The sequence below is a fragment of the Pan paniscus genome, chromosome 9 (assembly GCF_029289425.2).
Source record: "Pan paniscus chromosome 9, NHGRI_mPanPan1-v2.0_pri, whole genome shotgun sequence".
NCBI classification, from domain to species: domain Eukaryota; kingdom Metazoa; phylum Chordata; class Mammalia; order Primates; family Hominidae; genus Pan; species Pan paniscus.
In genome coordinates, this window is record NC_073258.2 from 69450863 (window position 1) to 69469653 (window position 18791).

Genomic DNA, 18791 nt, shown 5'->3' on the forward strand with positions numbered 1-18791 from the left:
TAGTGAGGTCATACGTTTATTGGTCATTTGGATATCCTTTTTTATGAAACATATATTTAAGCCTTTTATTTTTTTCTATTATCTTTTTTCTGTTTTTATTACCTATTTTTTGCTGCATAATAAATTATCCCCAAACGTAGTGGATTAAAACAGCAATAAACATTATCTTGCAGTTTCTGGGAGTCAGAAACTTGGGAGTGGCATGGTTGTCTGCTTCTGGCTTGGGTGTGATTAGCCCTCTGAAGCCTTCATAGATCCGCTGGAGGATCTGTTCTAAGGTGGCTCATTTACATGCCTGGCAAGTAGGTTCTGGTTCTGGCTGTTGGTGGGAGACCTCAGGTCGTTTTCACATCGGCTTTTGCCAGGGATGTCTGAGTTTCCTGTTCTCAGGACATGGTGATAACTTCCCACTGAGAGAGTGATTCAAGAGAAAGAGCCCCTAAGTGGAAGCTATCATTTTTGTGACCTAGTCTTGGAAGTCACGTAGCATCTAGCTTTGCCATGTTCTGTTTGTTAGAAGAGAGGCACATTGTGGACTTTTAAAAAAGTGACAGGGTCTTATTCCGTCACCCAGGCTGGAGTGTAGTGGTGCAATCATAGCTCACTGCAGCCTTGACCTTCCTGGCTCAAGGGATCCCCCCACTTCAGCCTCCTGAGTAGCTAGCTGGGCCCACAGTTGCGCGCACCACCACACCCGGCTCAGTTTTGTATATTTTGTAGTTGGAGTTTTGCCATGTTTCCCAGGCTGGTCTCAAACTCCTGGGTTTGAGCATTCCTCCCACCTCGGCCCTCCAAAGTGCTAGGGATTTTAGGCAAGAGCCACTGTGCCCAGCTGAGATGTATTTTAAAACAACACTTAGTAGGATTTTTGTATTTTGGACAGGCATCTCTTGTCAGATGTATATATCGTGAATATCTTTACCTATTCTGTGGGTCCTCATTGTGTCTTTTGAGGTGAAGGAGTTCTATTAAATTTTTTTTTCTTTATTGTCAATTTTGTCCATTATATTTTGAAGATATTCAAATAATTATTGCTTCTTCTATAAATATGTTAGTATATGTTCTCAGAGAATAAGGACTCTTAACTGTAACAACCACAAAGCCTCACATCTTAAAAATAAAATGAACACACATTTGCTTGATATTATTCAATACTTAGACTTGAAAGTTCTAGTTTCATGTGATAACTTTTTTGTGTGATTTTCTAATTTTGGCAGTGGCAAATCAGGATCCAAATAAGACCTACCTTTTTTTTTTTTTTTTTTTTGTCTATGGGTTCCTCATTTTTTGCTCTTCTCCCACCATGCCTTCCATTTGTGGGAGGACTGGGCTCTTTTGTTTTGTGGTATTCCCCACAGTGTTGTGTAGCCTCTGTTTTATGTGCACTGGTAGTTGGATCTTGAGGAAGTTTCTCTTGGAGAATACACTTTGTTGGACTCTCACTTTAAAACTTTTTTATTTTTTTGAGACGAAGTCTCAGTCTTTTGCCCAAGCCGGAGTGCAGTGGTGTGATCTTAGCTCACTGCAACCTCCACCACCTGGGTTCAAGCAATTCTCCTACCTCACCCTCCCAAGTAGCTGGGACTACAGGTACGTGCCACCACGCCCGGCTAATTTTTGTATTTTTAGTAGAGACGGGGTTTCACCATCTCGGCCAGGCTGGTCTTGAACTCCTGACCTCGTGATCTGCCTGCCTCGGCCACCCAAAGTGCTGGGATTACAGGCGTGAGCCACTGTGCTCAGCCTAAAACTTTTATCTGAAAATGGTGCCGTTTCTTTGGTTGTGATCTGTCTCTGGAGGTTGAATGTGGAGCTAAACTGAAATTTTTAAGGGCTTCTAACCTAAATCACATTGAAATTCATTTAGACCAGAGCTGTTCAATACTTGAAGGGTGAGGGTTCATTTTGGAAGGCACTTCCGCCGCCTTCCTTTTCTGTGTGTACGGGAGGCCAGTGGCAGTCTGGTCATCTTGAGTGCATCACGCCCTCACTGGCAGTTCAGAATGTTGCAGGGCATCGTTAGCATGGATTTTGCTGTTGTTAGTTTTTTCATGTTTATTGTCTACTTGTTTTCTCCTCGTGCTGTCTGCTGGCTTTCCTTCTCTTGTTGCCAGTTTTGGAGTTGTGATGAACAATATGTTAAGGGTTGATAACTCAAAATTCTTAAGTTCTTTGTGGGTTAACATTGAATTTGTAGTGTTCTCCAGTCTCTTTCTTTTCTAACAGAAACTTTCATGATGAAAAATTAGAAGAATAAATTACAATGTGATTAACCCTGCACATTGAAGAAGTAGACAAATTATTAGTGTTATTTTGAGACAGGGTCTCACTCTGTCATGTAAGCTGGAGGGCAGTGGCGGGATCTCGGCCAGTGCAACCTCTGCTTCCCAGGTTCAAATGATTCTCGTGCCTCAGCCCCCTGAGTAGCTGAGATTACAAGCATGCACCACCACACCTGGCTGATTTTTGTAATTTTAGTAGAGATGGGGTTTCACCATGTTGGCCAGGCTGGTCTCGAACTCCTGGCCTCAAGTGATCTGCCCGCCTTGGCCTCCCAAAGTGCTGGGATTACAGGCGTGAGCCACTGTGCCCAGCCTTCAAATTATTTCTTAAAATGCGTGTGTATCCAGAGTTTAAACTGAAAGAGCAGTTTTCTTAATTCCAACTGTATTTTTAAAGTATCATTCAACTTCAAGTAATAATTAAATTTTTCATGTTTTGTTTATAAGTGAATGTATGTAAATGATACCAATTTTTGGCCACTAATTCATTCAGCAGATACCTTGGGTGCCTACCTGGTGCCAGTCCTAGCGCTTCCTGTGCTTTGGTCATACAGTAAGTCCTCACTTAACACCATTAACAGGTTCTTGGAAGTTGCAAACTTAAGCAAAATGACATAGAACTGAACCAGTTTTGTCTGCCTCATCAGTGTTATAATGGAATGGTGTTATTCAAGAACCTGCTGTATGTTGTTTTGCTTAAAGTCGCAGTTTGAAAAAACGTGTTGACACTATTAAGTGAGGACTTACTGTGTACATGGTTAAAGATGATGGACATGGTGCTGGTACCCTCATGAAATGCTCAGGACAGTGTTTCTACGAAAGACAATGCAGGCTATGTATGTAATCTTAAATTTTTTAATAGCCACATGAAGAAAGTAAAAAACGCGTAAAATTAATTTTAATATGTTTTATACAACCCATTATGTCCAAAATATTATTTCAGCATATAATCAGTAGGAAAATTGAGATGTTTTCACATTTTTTATACTAAATCTTTGAAATCCATTGCATATTTTATACTCTTAGTACCTCTTAGATGAAACTAGTCATATTTCAAGTGCTCAAAAGCCGTATGTGGCCACCATAGTACAGAGCATATATCAGAATTATTATCATTATTGTTCATGCTCACATGGGAGTTGCAGGGGGCGCTAACCAAGAACCCAAGTAAACAGTGGGTTGGAGGGGCCAGAGGAGACTGGGAGATGAATTAGGAAGCTGTGTCCAAAGGGTATCTTAAAAGATCTTTATGGATGAATGCACACTCCAGTTTACCTTATTCCAGGTGTGGCAAAAGATGCAGAGAAGGGAAAGTGTAAGGCGGAACTGACAATGTTTTGGTGAATTGGATTGGAAGGGAAAAGAGGAGCCAGGGCTGTTTTCCAGGCTGCCTTTCACAACTAGGGTGTGCCTTTTACTGAGATGGGGAGGGCATGGTGAAGAGGAGGTTTGGTTGGATGGGCAGTTTGTGATGGAGAGCAAAAGCTCCATTTTGGAGATTAAATACCATGTGCTTGTGAGATAACCAAAGGGAAATGTCTACTAGTCATTGGGTTACCTGTGTTTGAAATGCCATGATGGTTGTTTTGGTTTTATAAATTTGGACCTTAGTTGTGTTTATGGAGAGGAATTTTTGTTTGTTTGTTTTTGAGATGGAGTCTCACTCTGTTGCCCAGGCTGGAGTGCAGTGGTGTGATACTGGCTCACTACAACCTCCGCCTCCCAGGTTGAAGCGATTCTCCTGCCTCAGCCTCCCGAGTACCTGGGACTACAGGCGCACACCACCACGCCTGGCTAATTTTTGTATTTTTTAGTAGAGACAGGTTTCACCATATTGGACAGGCTGGTCTCAAACTCCTGACCTCGTGATCCGCCTGCCTCAGCCTCCCAAAGTGCTGGGATTACAGGCGTGAGCCACCGTGCCCGGCCTGGAGAAGAATATTTTAAAAACCCACGGAAACGGCTTCGTTTATTCAACAGAACTTGTCTTGAATCTCCCAGCGCTTTGTTTTAGTTGCTGGGGAAACAGCACAAATAAATGTGAATTTACTTCGAGCAAATGTGCTGCACTCAGGGAAGTGTGCTAGGTCCACAGCCTGACCTCTGTGGGAGCCTCTGTGTTATCAGTGGGACAGAAGAAGGAAGGAAGGAAGGAGAGGAGCAGCCCTCCAACTACGGAGACTGAGAAATGGCCAGTGAGAAAACAACGAGTGTGTGACATCAGAGAAGCCAGGCGAGGAGAATGTTCTAATGAGGAGCATCTTCTGGGGGACTGCCTTGCATGCTGCTGAGAGTGAGGTGTACGTGAGGACAGAAGAGTTTCATTTGGATTTAGCCTTGTCTGGAGGTTGTCAGTGACCTGAAAGAGCAGTTTGAGCTGAGTGGTAGAGAGATCGCAGATTGGAATGAGGTGAAGAGGGAATGCTATCAGACAAATAACTCTTTTTCTTTTTTTAAAATAACCCCTACAAATCATTGAGAAGACCAACCCAGTAGAAAAGTAGACAAAGGATATAAACAGACAGTTGGCAGAAAAGTGAAGTATAAATGGTTCTTCAATATATGAACAGTGCCCATCCTCACTGAAGAGAAAAGCAAATGCATTGTTGACCAGGTGTGTGGAAACAGGCTTTCACACATCACTGGGGGAATATGGGTAGGGCTGACCTCCATGGAGAGCCACTTGGCCATGTACCTCATTGGAGAGCCACTTGGCCACGTGCCTAATTAGAAGCGCACATTCTTTGATCCAGCAGAGCCACTTCTGGAAATACTGGCATATTTTGTAATAGCAAAAAGTGAAAACTAAATGGTCATCAGTGGTGGCCTGGTTAAATCAGCAGTAAAACAAAGGAATGTCTATATCAGGTAAAGCATTATATTCTTGAAGAAAGTAGAAATTGTTTTTTTTTTTCTTACTATGCTCTAAGTCAGGTTCTTTGAGAGTTACTTTTTTTCATTAAAATTTTTCAAGATTGAGAAATATACAGGTGGGTCTGGTATAGGCCACACAATGTATATAGAAAGGTGCCTTTGAAAAGAGCTGTGTAGAGCTTGTCCTTCTGCCCTGACCCTCTACTTTTTCACGTTTCACTTAAGTCAGTAGGCTATATTCCTTTCTCCAGATACCTGTTAGGATTCTTTCGAGTGGATTCTTTCCTATTTCATATATGTACTGAGTTATACGCCATAGGAAAGGATATCTTACAATATCTTTATGGATGAATGCACACTTCAGTTTACCTTATTGCAGCTAAAAGTAAGTGTACCCCCTGTCAAGAGAGCATCCCGTTTTACTTGGTTTGGCTCACTGACAAAGTAAGCAAGCTCCTGGTGCAATTTGAGAGCCCTGAAAGCAGCAATGGGGATTCTACTATAGCTGTCTAGTGTAGGAAGATTTTCTTGGTCAAGTTTTTGTTGGGGGAAAGAACAGTCCAAACCTTTGTGAGCTGTGTGTTCTCATCCCAGCTACACGCACCTGACTGTATAGAACTTTTTGCAGTTTGGCCTTCTTTGGAGATAGCAGTGTGTTTTTACGTGTGGACTAAAGCAAAAATGAAAAACTAGGCACGTGCCAGTAGACCAAATCAGCCTCCTAGCAGAGCACATTGACATTGTACAACTTTACAGCCTCTGTCATTGGGGTCTGGTTTCAATTTACTTCATTTCTTAAGAGTTTAAACTGGTTTTTATAATTTTTCCTTATTTCTTTGAGTATCTTGGTTTCACTTATTTGTTCTTTTCTATGTCTTCTTAGATCTAAAGGAATGAAGAATTTTAGGATTTGAAGTGTCTTAAGTAATCATTTAGTCTAAACCTCTCATTTACAGATAAGAAAACAAGCTCAGAGAGATGTGGTGACTTGCTCAAATAGTGACAGAACTTCCTCGGCCATATGGAGGGGTCATATAATACCCTTGTGTCTTCAGTTTGAGGTACCTCCCATAATTTTAAGGGGTATGTGGCTTTAATTACATTACTACTGTTTGAATGAAGAATATTAATTTATATGCTGCACTAGTTCATTTAGAATCGTGGACACAATCGAGTTGAACTCTTACATTTTTTGGTTGAGAAAGTTAAGACCTAGAAGATGAGAATTTATTCATCTAAGATTACAGGCCATAAACATTTATTCTGTGCCTAGATTTTTAAAAATTGAATTATTGTTTTTTATTTATTTAGAGAGAGAGGGTCTTGGTATGTGTGTGCTTAGTTTTAACGTGAGTCAGAGCAGTGCTGTCTAGTAGAACTTTGTATTAGGTTGGTACAAAAGTAATTCCAGTTTTTGCAATAAAAAGTAATGGCAAAAACCATGATTACTTTTAACCAACCTAATATAAGTAGTTAAAATTAATTTAAAATTCAGCTCCCAGGGGAGTGGGGTGGAACAACAACAAAAAACCAGCTCCTTTGCCTTCCTAGCCATGTTTCAGATGCTCAGTAACTGTGTGTGGCTGTGGAACTGGACAGCTCAGCCGTAGAGTGTTTCCCTTTCTTGTTAATCTTTTTTTAGAAATGCTAATGGTGGAGACTAAGGCATACAAGTATGACTAGAATTGCCAGCTACACGTTAGAAGGTTTAGGTTCAAAACTGGGAGTAAAGACTTAACTCTTGGAGCTTGGGATAGTGCTACAACTAGTCCTGGCCTGAGCCTTTTCTTCATTCATGTTTTATCCTTTTTTTCTTTATTTTTGGACACTGATAAGAACCTGTATGAGATTGTTTCCTTTTTTCCCCCCGCGTTGTAGGTAGCTTATTTTGCCAGTTTATTAGGTTGGTGCAAAAGTAATTGTGGTTTTTGCCATTACTTTTAATTGCAAAAACCACAATTACTTTTGAACCAACGTAATAAAAATCCCACCCTTAGGCTTGAGTTCTCCTGTGCTCAAGCAATTTTCTTACCTCGGCTTCCTGAATAGCTGGGACTATAGGCATGCACCACCACGCCTGGCTAATTTTTATATTTTTAGTAGAGACGGGGTCTTGCTATTTTGCACAGGCTGATCTCTAAGTCCTGGCCTCAAGTGATCTTCCTGTTTCAGTCCCCAAGGTGTTGGGATTATGGGCATGAACTGCTGCACCCAGCCCTTTATACCTAAAAAAAAAAAATTCCTAACTGTAAATTGATAAATTATAGCTGTTATTTATAGGGTACAAAGTGATGTTATGATTCATGTATACAATGCAGAATAATTAAATCAAGTTAACATTCATTACCACAAATACTTTTTTGTGGGAAGAAAATTGGAAATTCTCTTTGTGATTTTGAAATGCACAATGGGATGAGTATTTACTACATTCACCATGCTATGCACTATATCTCAAAGAAAAAAACCCCTTTTTCCTCCTAATTAAGGCTTTGTCTCCCCTGACCATCATCTTCCCCATTCCTCTCACCTTTCAGCAATCTTTGTACACTTATCTCAGATAATAACCATTTGATTGCCAAGATTCCATATAAGAAGTTTTGGTCTTTTTTACCTTTGTACTATGGATTATGGAAGTTTCAGCTTTTACATCAAATTAAGCTTGATTGTATACCTTGGCTGAGCCCACTAAATGTAGCTCAGTGATTGGGATCATGTAGTCATTTGTACCTTTGCTGTGCGTCCCTGCCCACTGTTGTTACAACAGGCAGAGGTAGTTCTTTGGGCCTTATTTTAGATGTTGATGTACTAATTTATGACTTGGCTCTGTTTTAATAGCAGCTTAGATTGTGTTGGCTTCATATATGCCTGCAGTGATTTGAGTGTCCATTAGGGTGCATAGCCAGACAATGATGTAGTCCAATTAGGTGCCAAAGTCTTTAATTCAAGTACTTTACATACATGATTTTGCTTTTAGGAGGTGATAGTATGGATTTACTTTGGGTGTTTTGTACTTTACACAGTAGTCTTTTTGCATTTTTTTTTTTTTGGTATAGTGATTATTGATTAATGGCTTAGAAGTCTTGGTGTTCCTACCTCGGCCTGTACTAAAATGGTTGGTGTTTCTGAAATTGGCTGATTGAGTTGCCTGTCTATAGTTATTTTTGTTGGAAGATGCCTCTGAAGACATGGGAATTAGGTTATTTATCAACAGTCATGGAAGTTGTTTGTTGCCTGATTATGGGCATTTATGCAGTTATTTTTGATGATTTTTGTATTCAAAATTTTGTGGATGATTTTTAAATTTACGGTGTGCTAGGCATTGAAGGTAAAAATGGTGAACAAGTCCTTGTAGAGATGAATTATCTTCCCATCTCATTACCTTCGTCTCTTCAAACTTGAGTGCTTTAGAAAACGTGTGAGGGTACTTGCAGCAATGGGATTTTTGAGATTTGCATTAGGAGGGCATTCTGAGGTGGCCTGTCCTGGGACTTCCTGATGCCAGTTAAAAACTAGTGTTTCTTGCTTTTGTGTATCCAAGCTTTGCGATACCACCTGTCTGTCTAATGGAGAGTGCATCTTTAGTTGTGTATGATATGTGCTCTCAGGAGAAAATGCTTTCTTGCATGTTATGCAATAGCTATGATTTCCTCTTATGAGTTTACATCAGGAATATCATGGTATTTATATTAGAAATTTATATGAGGCTGGGTGAGGTGGCTAACACCTGTAATCCTAGCACTTTGGGAGGCTGAGGTGGGAGGATCGCTTGAGCCTAAGTGTTTGAGACCAGCCTGGGCAACATAGCAACACCTCATGTGTAAAAAAAAAATTTATATGAGAGGATAGGGAGCAGATTACTACTGCTTTTTTTCCCTGGCCGAAGTGAGTTTTTTGGCTTTTTTTTTTTTTTTTTTTTTTTTGAGATGGAGTCTTGATCCATCACCCAGGCTGGAGTGCAGTGGCACAGTCTTGGCTCACTGCAGCCTCTGCCTCCTGTGTTCAAGCAATTCTCCTGCCTCAGTTTCCCGAGTATCTGGGATTACAGGCACCAGCCACCAAGCCCGGCTTATTTTTTTTGTATTTTTAGTAGAGACGGGGTTTCACCACGTTGGCCAGGCTGGTCTGGAACTCCTGACCTCATGATCCGCCCACCTCCGCCTCTCACAGTGCTGGGATTACAGGTGTGAGCCACCGTGCCTTGCCGGCTTTTTGTTTTTAAATGAATTTAGTGTCCATATAAGAGTGATTTGGGGTAAATCCTTTATTTTCCTGGACTATAAAACAGGGATGATAATAATAGGATGGAAAAGTACTTGCACAGTGCCAACGCAAAAGGTTTGTAAGGATAGTTTTCATTCCTGCTGCTCTCAAATTTTGTGATTAAGCAAGTTCACTTAGATGCTGTTTAGTTGAGAATTTGTGGTTTTGGTGTTTTAGTCCAAAGCAGTCCTCATTCTTAAATGTTATTTTTATATTATGTTGCACTTGCATTCTCTTTATTGGTGTTATCAGAGTCAGCAGTACTGAAAAGAAGAGAAATCTTTTGACAGGGTTAGGTTGTGTGACAGGGTTAGGTTGTGTGACAGGGTTAGGTTGTGTGACAGGGTTAGGTTGTGTGACAGGGTTAGGTTGTATGACTGTTGAGAAAAATGCAGTCTATTGAAGGAATGATTGGTTGCAAATAAAAGTATACTATTTTCTTTTCCTGTCTTGATTTCTTTTTTGGAGAGAGGGCTTTGGATTCATTTCCTCTAAGAGAATAGTCTAATGCTGTCAACTACTGAACCACATCTGATATTATTGATGATTAAAACCATAGTCTTCCTCGTTAGCTTCCGTGATGCTGTGCAGCAGCTCCCAGTGTTTCAGAATAGTCTTACTCTAACCGTGTCCTTTTCTCACCCTGTCCTTTGATTATGATGTAAATAGAAATTAAATACTTGGAGAATTCCCCCGTTTTCACCTTTAGTGTTCTTTAGGGAGAACCTTTCATCATCCTTATGGATTCCACCCTCATCTGTTTGTGTTTAACTTTCAAAGCATCTCTTTGTGGCTTAGCTTTTTTTAGTGGTGTTGTGCTGTAGTATGTCTGGATACTGTCAGTTAAATTCTTTCCCTGTGAGGATAGGAAACCTTGGATCTTGATTTCTTCAACCGTGCTTGTCTGACTTCTCTTTCACCATCAGTACGTTCTCAGTCCCTCTGGGCTTAAAGCAGATTTTATTTTTTTATTTTACTTCTCTATTTTTTTTTTTTTTTTACCAAGTCCTGCTTAATTTTTTCTGTAGCCACTGGTACCATGTTTAAAGCTTTGATTATTTTTATATTATAATATAAATTGTTGAAGCAACAAGAAAATTTAGAGTTAATTTACCCCACCTCTCTTATTTTTATTTTTGAGACAGGGTGTCACTCCTATCACCCAGGTGAGAGTGCTATGGCACAATCTTGGCTCATTGAAACCTCCGCCCCTTGAGTAGCTGGGACTAGACATAAGCCACTGCATGTGGCTAATTTTTTTTTTTTTTTTTTTTTTTTTTTTTTGAGACGGAGCTTCGTTCTCGTTGCCCAGTTTGGAGTGCAATGGCACAATCTCGGCCCACTGCAACCCCTGCCACCTGGGTTCAAGCGATTCTCCTGCCTCTGCCTCCCGAGTAGCTGGGATTACAGGTGCCTGCCACCACACTCGGCAAATTTTTTTTTTTTTTTTAAGTAGAGACAGGGTTTCACCTTCTTGGCCAGGCTGGTCTCAAACTATTGACCTGAGGTGATCCACCTGACTTGGCACCTCCCAAAGTGCTGGGATTACAGATGTGAGCTACTGTGCTCGGCCTTTTTTTTTTTTTTTTTTTTTTGATAAGTTTTGTAGAGGTGGGGGTCTCACCACGTTGCTCAGGGTGTCCTCTAACTCCTGAGCTCAAGTGATTGGTCCACCTTGGCCTCCCAAAGTGCTGGGATTACAGGCATGAGCCCCTACTACACCTGGCCTATTTTATTTTATAGATGAAGAAATCGATACTCAGGTTAAGTGATTTGTCTTAGCTTCTCATTACCTGTGTGACCTGATATTACAGCTCTCTGGTCTCTCAACATTTAATACCTCTTCCCAGTCCAACATTCTTCTTTGTTTTTTTTGAAACAGGGTTTTGTTAGGTAGCCCAGGCTGGAGTGCTGTGGCGCGACACAGTTTACCGTAGCCTCAACCTCCTGGGCAAGTGATCTTCCTGTCTCAGCCTCTCGAGTAGCTGGGACCACAGGCGTGTGCTACCATGCTTGGCTGATTTTTAAAATTTTTGTAGAGAATGGGGTCTTGCCATGTTACCCAGGCTGGTCTCGAACTCCTGGGCTCAGGTGATCCTCCTGCCTTGGTCTCTCAAAATGTCGTGATTATAGGCATGAGCCCCAGCATTTTTTCTTAAAAACTTTATGTTTTTCTTTAAACTAAAGCTTTATATGTCCATATTTCGGAGTCACCTATTCTAGATTGGGTAAGACAAACAGGAGTCCTTAAGTATCCCACTCTCTTTTTTTCCCTTTCCTGGAGATAGTGTAATACTTTGGACTGTTTTAACCAGTTAAAAATACTTATTTACCTCCATATGTCTGAAGACTGTATTTGAAGGGTTCATACTTGTGTGTATACTTTCTGATTTTTTTAGTTCTAACCAGTGTCTATTGATTTTCTGACATGGAAGATAAGGATTGGCTCTCTCTTCTCTCCTTTACTGCACCTTCATCCCTGTTTTCTGTCTTCCCTATCCACCCAATAGAGGTTTGTTAACATTTTGGTTAAATCACTATTTAGTTTTTTCATTACAACCACGTATACTACATTACGACCATGCATACTTTTTTTTTTTTTTTTTTGAGGCGGAGTCTCACTCTGTCGCCCAGGCTGGAGTGCAATGGTGTGATCTCAGCTCACTGCAACCTCTGCCTCCCGGGTTCAAGCGAATCTCCTGCCTTAGCCTCCTGAGTAGCTGTGATTAAGGCATGCGCCACCACGTCCGGCTAATTTTTGTATTTTTAGTAGAGACAGGGTTTCGCCATGTTGGTAAGGCTGGTCTCAAACTCCTGACCTTGTGATCCGCCCGCCTTGGCCTCCCAAAGTGCTGGGATTACAGGCATGAGCCACCGCGCCTGGCCCATGTATACTATTTATAGCTGTTAAGTGGTATAAATTACAAATACTTTCCTTTCCTAAACAACTTTTGGTTTCCTCTTGAAATGTGTTACTGTGTTAGAGTGTGTGTGTGTGTGTGTGTGTGTGTGTGTGTGTGTGTTTTGAGTTGGAGTCTCACCATGTTGCCCAGGCTGGAGTGCAGTGTCGCGATCTCAGCTCATGACAACCTCTGCCTCCTGGGTTCAAGCGATTCCCCTGCCTCAGCTTCCTGAGTAGCTGGGATTACAGGTGTGTGCCACCACACCTGGCTAATTTTTGTATTTTTAGCAGAGACGGGGTTTCGCCGTGTTTGCCAGGCTGGTCTTAAACTCCTGACTTCAGATGATCCACCCGCCTCGGCCTCCCAAAGTGCTGGGATTACAGGCATGAGCCACTGCGCCCAGCCGTGTGTGTGTGTGTGTGTGTGTTTTAAATGTACTTATCACTAATTTAGCCTCAGACTTTTAGCCAGTTACATATTCAGATCTTCCCTCATCTTTATCCTTTTGAAGGAATCTTTCTAGTTTGGACTGCTGGCTCTCCCATTCTGCGACCTTGGGGGTTCTTTTTACCTCTTTCTCCCCATTGGATCTCCTATTCCTGTGTTCTGTGTTACCTTGTTGCTCTCCTTAGTTTTAGTGGAGCATAGTTGCCAGTAGTTTTCAGTGAGAAAGGTGTATAGGAGCTAGATCTGTTGAGACTGTGTGTCTTTCTGTGTACTCGTGATTGATAAAGTTTGACTGTGTATATGCTTTTGGATTGGAAATAGTTTTCCTTCTATATTAGTCTGCTCAGGGTTGCCATAACAAAATATCATAGGCTGGGTGGCTTAAACAACAGAAATTTATTTTCTCACATTCTGTAAGCTAGAAGTTCAAGATCAAGCTTCTTGCCAATTTGGTTTCTAGAGAGTGGCCTCTTTCTGGTTTAGAGACACCATCTCTTCTCACATGTGGTGCCAATCATCATACCAGATGACACAGTCTGGAGCACCATAATCCCAAATGTTGGAATACCTAAAGATCAGAATCCCTGAAGATCAGAATCCTTAAAGATCATAATCTCTAAAATCCTGAAAATCACAAAAGATTAAAATCCTGAGTGTTGAAGCCCTGAAAGCCAATTACTGGGGAAGGGACAGTATGTTTTTGGTTGTGCGTAGGATAGTTGCATCACGTTAGACGGAACTATTACCTTGTTATTGTCTTTATTCGTAAATTAAGTATGGTTTAAGGAGATGCGTGTGGGTGCCAGGTTGACAATAGGTGGACTTGTGGACTCAGTTTTAGATGGCACCTTAACTAAGGAGTACCTAGAAACCTGGTGAAACATTAGGTTTTGGGTGTGTCTGTGAGAGTGTTTTCAGAGGAGATGGAAAAATTCTCAAACAGCATCTAAACGCACTTGCTTAATCACAAAACGTCAGGTATGAATGTCTGCCCTTACAAACCTTTTGTGCTGGCATTGTACAAGTGCTTGTCCATTCCTGTTATTAGTTATTATCCCTATTTTGTAATTGATAATACCTCACTCACTAATGCGTGAGTCTGAGTGGGCTGCGGGGAAGATCTGCCCTCAGTGTTGGCAGGTACCATCCAATCAACCAGGGTCCAGACTCTTCTGCTGCCTTGGATGTGAGAAATCCAGGGTTGCCAGCCTTTGGACTCCAGGATATACACCAGCAGCCCCCTTGGGTCCTGAGGCTTTTGTGGACTGAGTTAGAGACCACTGGCGTCCCTGGTTCTCAGGCCCTTTGGACTTGGATTGAACCTCGTCACCGGCATCCCGGGGGTCTTCAGCTTGCCTGTCATGGGACTTCCCAGCACCATAATCGTGTGAGCTCATTCCCCGCATAAATCCCCTCTCATGTATCTGTATACATATCTTACCAGTTCTGTCTTGCTGGAGGAGCTTAATACAAATCTGGTATTGGGGAAGTCAAATATTCCTTCTTACCGTGTTTCTTAAAACACAATGGAACAGATCTGTGAAATTGTTCCCTTGCAAAAAGGCTGTGATAAGTGTATGAGGCTACGTAATGGTGAAAGATAAAAATGTTAAAGTTAATTATTATTGGGGCTATGAAAGCAGAAAATTGCTTAATTGCAACAGCTGGACATAACAGACTTTGAAACAGACAGCATGTACTTAAAGAGTTTGAAGACCACAACCACTCTTCAAATACAAGTGCAACAAGTGTTTCGAAGATCATAGACGTAGTGAAGACAGACAAAAACTACAAGAAATCTCTTCTGCCAAATTATTCAGTCCTATAAGACTTCTGCCCATTCACACATAGCGCCAGTTTGCTATGCTATATATTTAGTCTTCACATCATATTCAATACTGGTGGTATAAGTTGTATATATTGTTTTTGTTTTATGCGTTTTTTGCACATTTGACTCCACAGAAGTACATTTTTACAGTGTTGACTTTGTGTGTAAGCGTTGTACATATGTGTAAAACAGTTGAAACTTCCTCAGTAAATGAAGAGATTTCCTTTTTTGTATATCTGCATTTGTGAAAGATAAAATTAAAGATCTTAGCTCTCTGAGCAACTGCATATGTGATGTTGATCCATCGTGGTTTTTGGTAGATCTCATCAAAAGACATAGGTTGTAGATGACTGCAGTTGTAAAGCTGATTGCATACAATTACCACCCGTAGTTATATGCATTTTAATGTATGTACGAATGAATGAGTGAAACAAGGTCTTGCTTTGTCACCCAGGCTGGAGTGCAGTGGCGTGATCATATCTCTCTGTAACCTCAAACTCCTGGGCCTTAAGTGACCCTCCTGCCTTAGCCTGTTGAGTAGCTAGGACTGCAGGTGCTTACTCCAAAGTCCAGCTAATGAAAAAAACTTTTTTTTTTGTAGGGGTGGGATCTCACTGTGTTGCCCAGCTGGTCTTGAACTGGCCTTAAGCATTCCACCCGTCAGAGCCTCCCAAAGCTCTGGGATCTCAAGCCTGAGCCACCATGCTGGCTGTTATATGCATTTATGCATTTTGCTTTTTTTTTAACCTATTTCTTTATGAATGTAGTTTGTCTGCTCATGACTGTTAGTCTACCCATGTGACTGTCATTATTAGACTTGAATTATACCTTGTATCCTTGCAAAAATATGCATGTGATTATTGCCTATTTTATTGTGTAAAGTGACCTATGACGTATTCTCTCATTTTTTTTATGTTTCTCAAATCCCCCTTTATTTTTTATTTTTTGAGACGGAGTCTTGTTCCGACGCCCAGGCTGGAGTACAGTGGTGTGATCTCGGCTCACTGCAACTTCTGTCTCCCAGGTTCAAGTGATTGTCCTGCCTCAGGCTCCCAAGTAGCTGGGATTACAGGTGTGCACCACCACGCCCAGCTAATTTTTGTATTTTTAGTAGAGACGGGGTTTCGCCATGTTGGCCAAGCTGGTCTTGAACTCCTGACCTCAGGCGATCCACCTGCCTTGGCCTCCCAAAGTGCTGGGATTACAGGAGTGAGCCACCATGCCTGGCCTGAAATCCCCCTTTGAAAATATAAATACATGTCTTCCGAAAGTTTTTTTAAATTATTTTTTTCCAGAATTATATTTTTGGGATTTTGATCTTTTGGGATTATAATTTTCAGGATTTTAGACTTTAGGGCTTTTGATCTTTCATGCTCAAAAGGAAAGAAAACATCTCCCAGGACCAGATGTGGAGTAGATGGGAGTTGGAGAGAAGCTGAAGCCCAGGCCCAGCAACAGGCTGGGGGCCCAGGTGCTACGGGGGTCCCAGCCATTAACAGAGCTTCGTGCAGGTGGGCAGCTGGAGCCAGGGGGGCTCACTCTCTTGTGAAACAGGCAGAAAAACAGGCCAAACTCTGCTGGGGGCTGCAGCCTTTAGGGAGCAGCTGGTCTCCTGAGGCAAAAGGACACATACTTTGTTGAGGCCAGGAACTGGACCAGCCTGTCGGGGGCTTGGTAACTCCATCCAGAACATCCTCAGGGTCTCCACAAGGCAGACACAGCACAGTACCACAGGAGATGGCTGGGACAAAGAACCAGGAGCTGGAGGGGTGAGGCAGTGGGGGGGCAGCAATCCTGAAACAATGAGAACATGGAGAAGAGAAAGAAAAGTCATACCAGCTCGGAAGAGCTTGCAAACCGACGTTCCAAAACACGCCCAGAATTCTAATGTTCCCAAAGTTATCCAGTCAATAATTAGAATCCACTGCAGATGAGCATTCAGCATTCGGGATTGTGGCATTCAGGATTGTGTCTTTCGAGATTATGACCCAGACTTTCTCAACATGGCCTTTCCTTGTGTTCATGTGCACGTGGTGTCTCATAAGGACACTAATCCTGTCAATTCAGGGTCCCACCCTTGTGACTCCATTTAACTGTAATTACTTCCTTTCTCCAAATATAACCATGCTGGGAGTTAGGACTTCAACATATGAGTGGAAGAGAGGGAGGACAGACATTCAGCCAGAACGCATCTCTTCAGAATTCTTTAGACATTGCCCCATTATCATTTTTTTATTGTAATAAAATACATATTAAAAAATTTACCATCTTAGCCATTTTAAGTGTACAGTTTAATAGTATACCTTCATAACATTGTGCAATCAGCACCATCCTCCATCTCCTGTTCTGCTTTCTGGCTCTGATTTTGACTATTCTGAGTACCTCCAATAAGTTGGAATTACATAGTCTTCTGCCTTTATTCAAAATACATTTTTGTCATTTTTGTGACTGGCTTATTTCACTTGGCACGTCTTTATGGTTCATCTACATCGTAGCGTATATCAAAATTTCCTGTTCAAGACTGAATAAGATTCCATTGTATGTATATACAGGTTAAAGCATCCCTAATTGGAAATTTCGAAATGCTTCAAAATCTGAAACTTTTTGAGTGCCAACACGATGCCACAAGTGGAAGTTTCCACACCTGACCTCATACAACACATGTGACCTCATGTGACTGGTTGCAGTCAAAATATAGACACACAATACACAGTTAATTTAAAATATTGTGTAAAATTACCTTTAGGATATATGTATAAAGTATACTTTAAACACAACTGAATTATATGTTTAGATTTGGGCCCTATCCCAAGATATCTCATTATGTATATGCAGATATTTAAAAATGCAAAAAAATTGAAATCTGAAATACTTCTGGTCTCAAGCATTTTGGACAGGGGATACTCCGTCTCTACCATACTTCACTTGCCCATTCATCTGTTGATGGACACTTGGGTTGCTTCCATGTTTTAGCTGTTGTGAGTAATGCTGCCATGAACACAGGTACACAAATATCTTTTCAAGACCCTGCCTTCAGTTCTTTTGAGTGTAGAACCATAAGTGGACTTGCTGGGTCATATAGTAATTCTATTTTTAATTTTTTGAGGAATGAACGTAACGGTTTTTCCACAGCTGCTGTACCATTTTGCATTCCCACCAATAGTGCGCAAGAGTTCCAGTTTCTCCACATCCTTATTGACACTTATTTCCTGTTTTTTTTTCTTCTTTTCCTATAGTAGCCATCCTAATGGATGTGATGTGTTACTTCACTTTTTTGTTTTCTGTTCTTGAGAAATCTGAAACTATTCAGATTTTTGGTTGTGGAAGACCTAGGCTCTTCTTTGTGCCAGGGTCATGCCGTTTAACAGTGATGTTCCTTGGTATGGGTCTGTTTTAAGTAACGGTTTTGAGAATTATTTATCTGATTTCCTCCCTTCTGTTTTTTTGTTCTTTCTTTTTTTTTTTAGAACCCCTGTTGGTTGGATGTTGGAAAATGTTGCTAAAATGTTCCATTTTAGGCTTTCAGTTTTCTTTCCTGTTTTCTGATTGTCTTTTCCTCTAACTTGCATTTTTCTGTTTGTTTTGCTACTTTTTATGGTAGAGGCTTTCTGGAGGTGTCTGGTAATCCTTGGTTTTCATTCATATTTAAAAGTCAGGGATACACAACAGAGTTGGAGCATATGAAATTGACATTCCTTCCCAGCTTTGTTTGCTATAAAAGGACAGAGGAAGTGACAGCCTCAGTATCTATGAACGTACTTTGCTCTCAGACCTTCATTTTTAAATTATCCCCCACTAAAAGGAACCAAGACTCCTTGGAGAAATGGCAGATTTCAAAGCCGAACAGAGAATGCATAAGACAAATCCAGAACATGTTACATGAGGAAATAAGGAAGTGCTTGAGAACTGTGAAAAGCACACAAGAGCATGCAGGAAGGGGCTCCCACTGGCCAAATGTGGGACAATTTGAACATCAGAATGAATAATGATGTTAATTGGCCAGGCACAGTGGCTCACACCTATAATCCCAGAACTTTGGGAGGCCAAGGCGGACGGATCACTTGAGGTCAGGAGTTTGAGACCAGCCTGGCCAACATGGTGAAATCCCGTCTCTACAAAAAATATAAAAATTAAGCAGGCATGTTGGCGGTTGCTTCTAATCCCAGCTACTCAGGAGGCTGAGGCAGGAGGATCACT

At 41.2% G+C, this 18791-nt stretch overlaps 1 protein-coding gene across 50 annotated transcripts in view; it reads left to right on the forward strand.

Moving 5' to 3' along the window:
- Positions 1-18791, forward strand: part of PPP6R3 (protein phosphatase 6 regulatory subunit 3) — a 154059-nt gene that overhangs the window by 36310 nt on the left and 98958 nt on the right. For 24 of the 50 annotated variants that reach the window (XM_024930605.4, XM_034933199.3, XM_055094613.2 and 21 more), the window contains one exon: positions 6113-6239. The exons of 18 other annotated variants lie outside the window; for them this stretch is intronic. The gene's annotated coding sequence lies outside the window, so the exon portion shown is untranslated. The remainder of the gene's footprint in view (positions 1-6112; positions 6240-18791) is intronic. 8 more of the 50 variants (XM_034933200.3, XM_055094604.2, XM_024930607.4 and 5 more) reach the window with 1 other exon arrangement.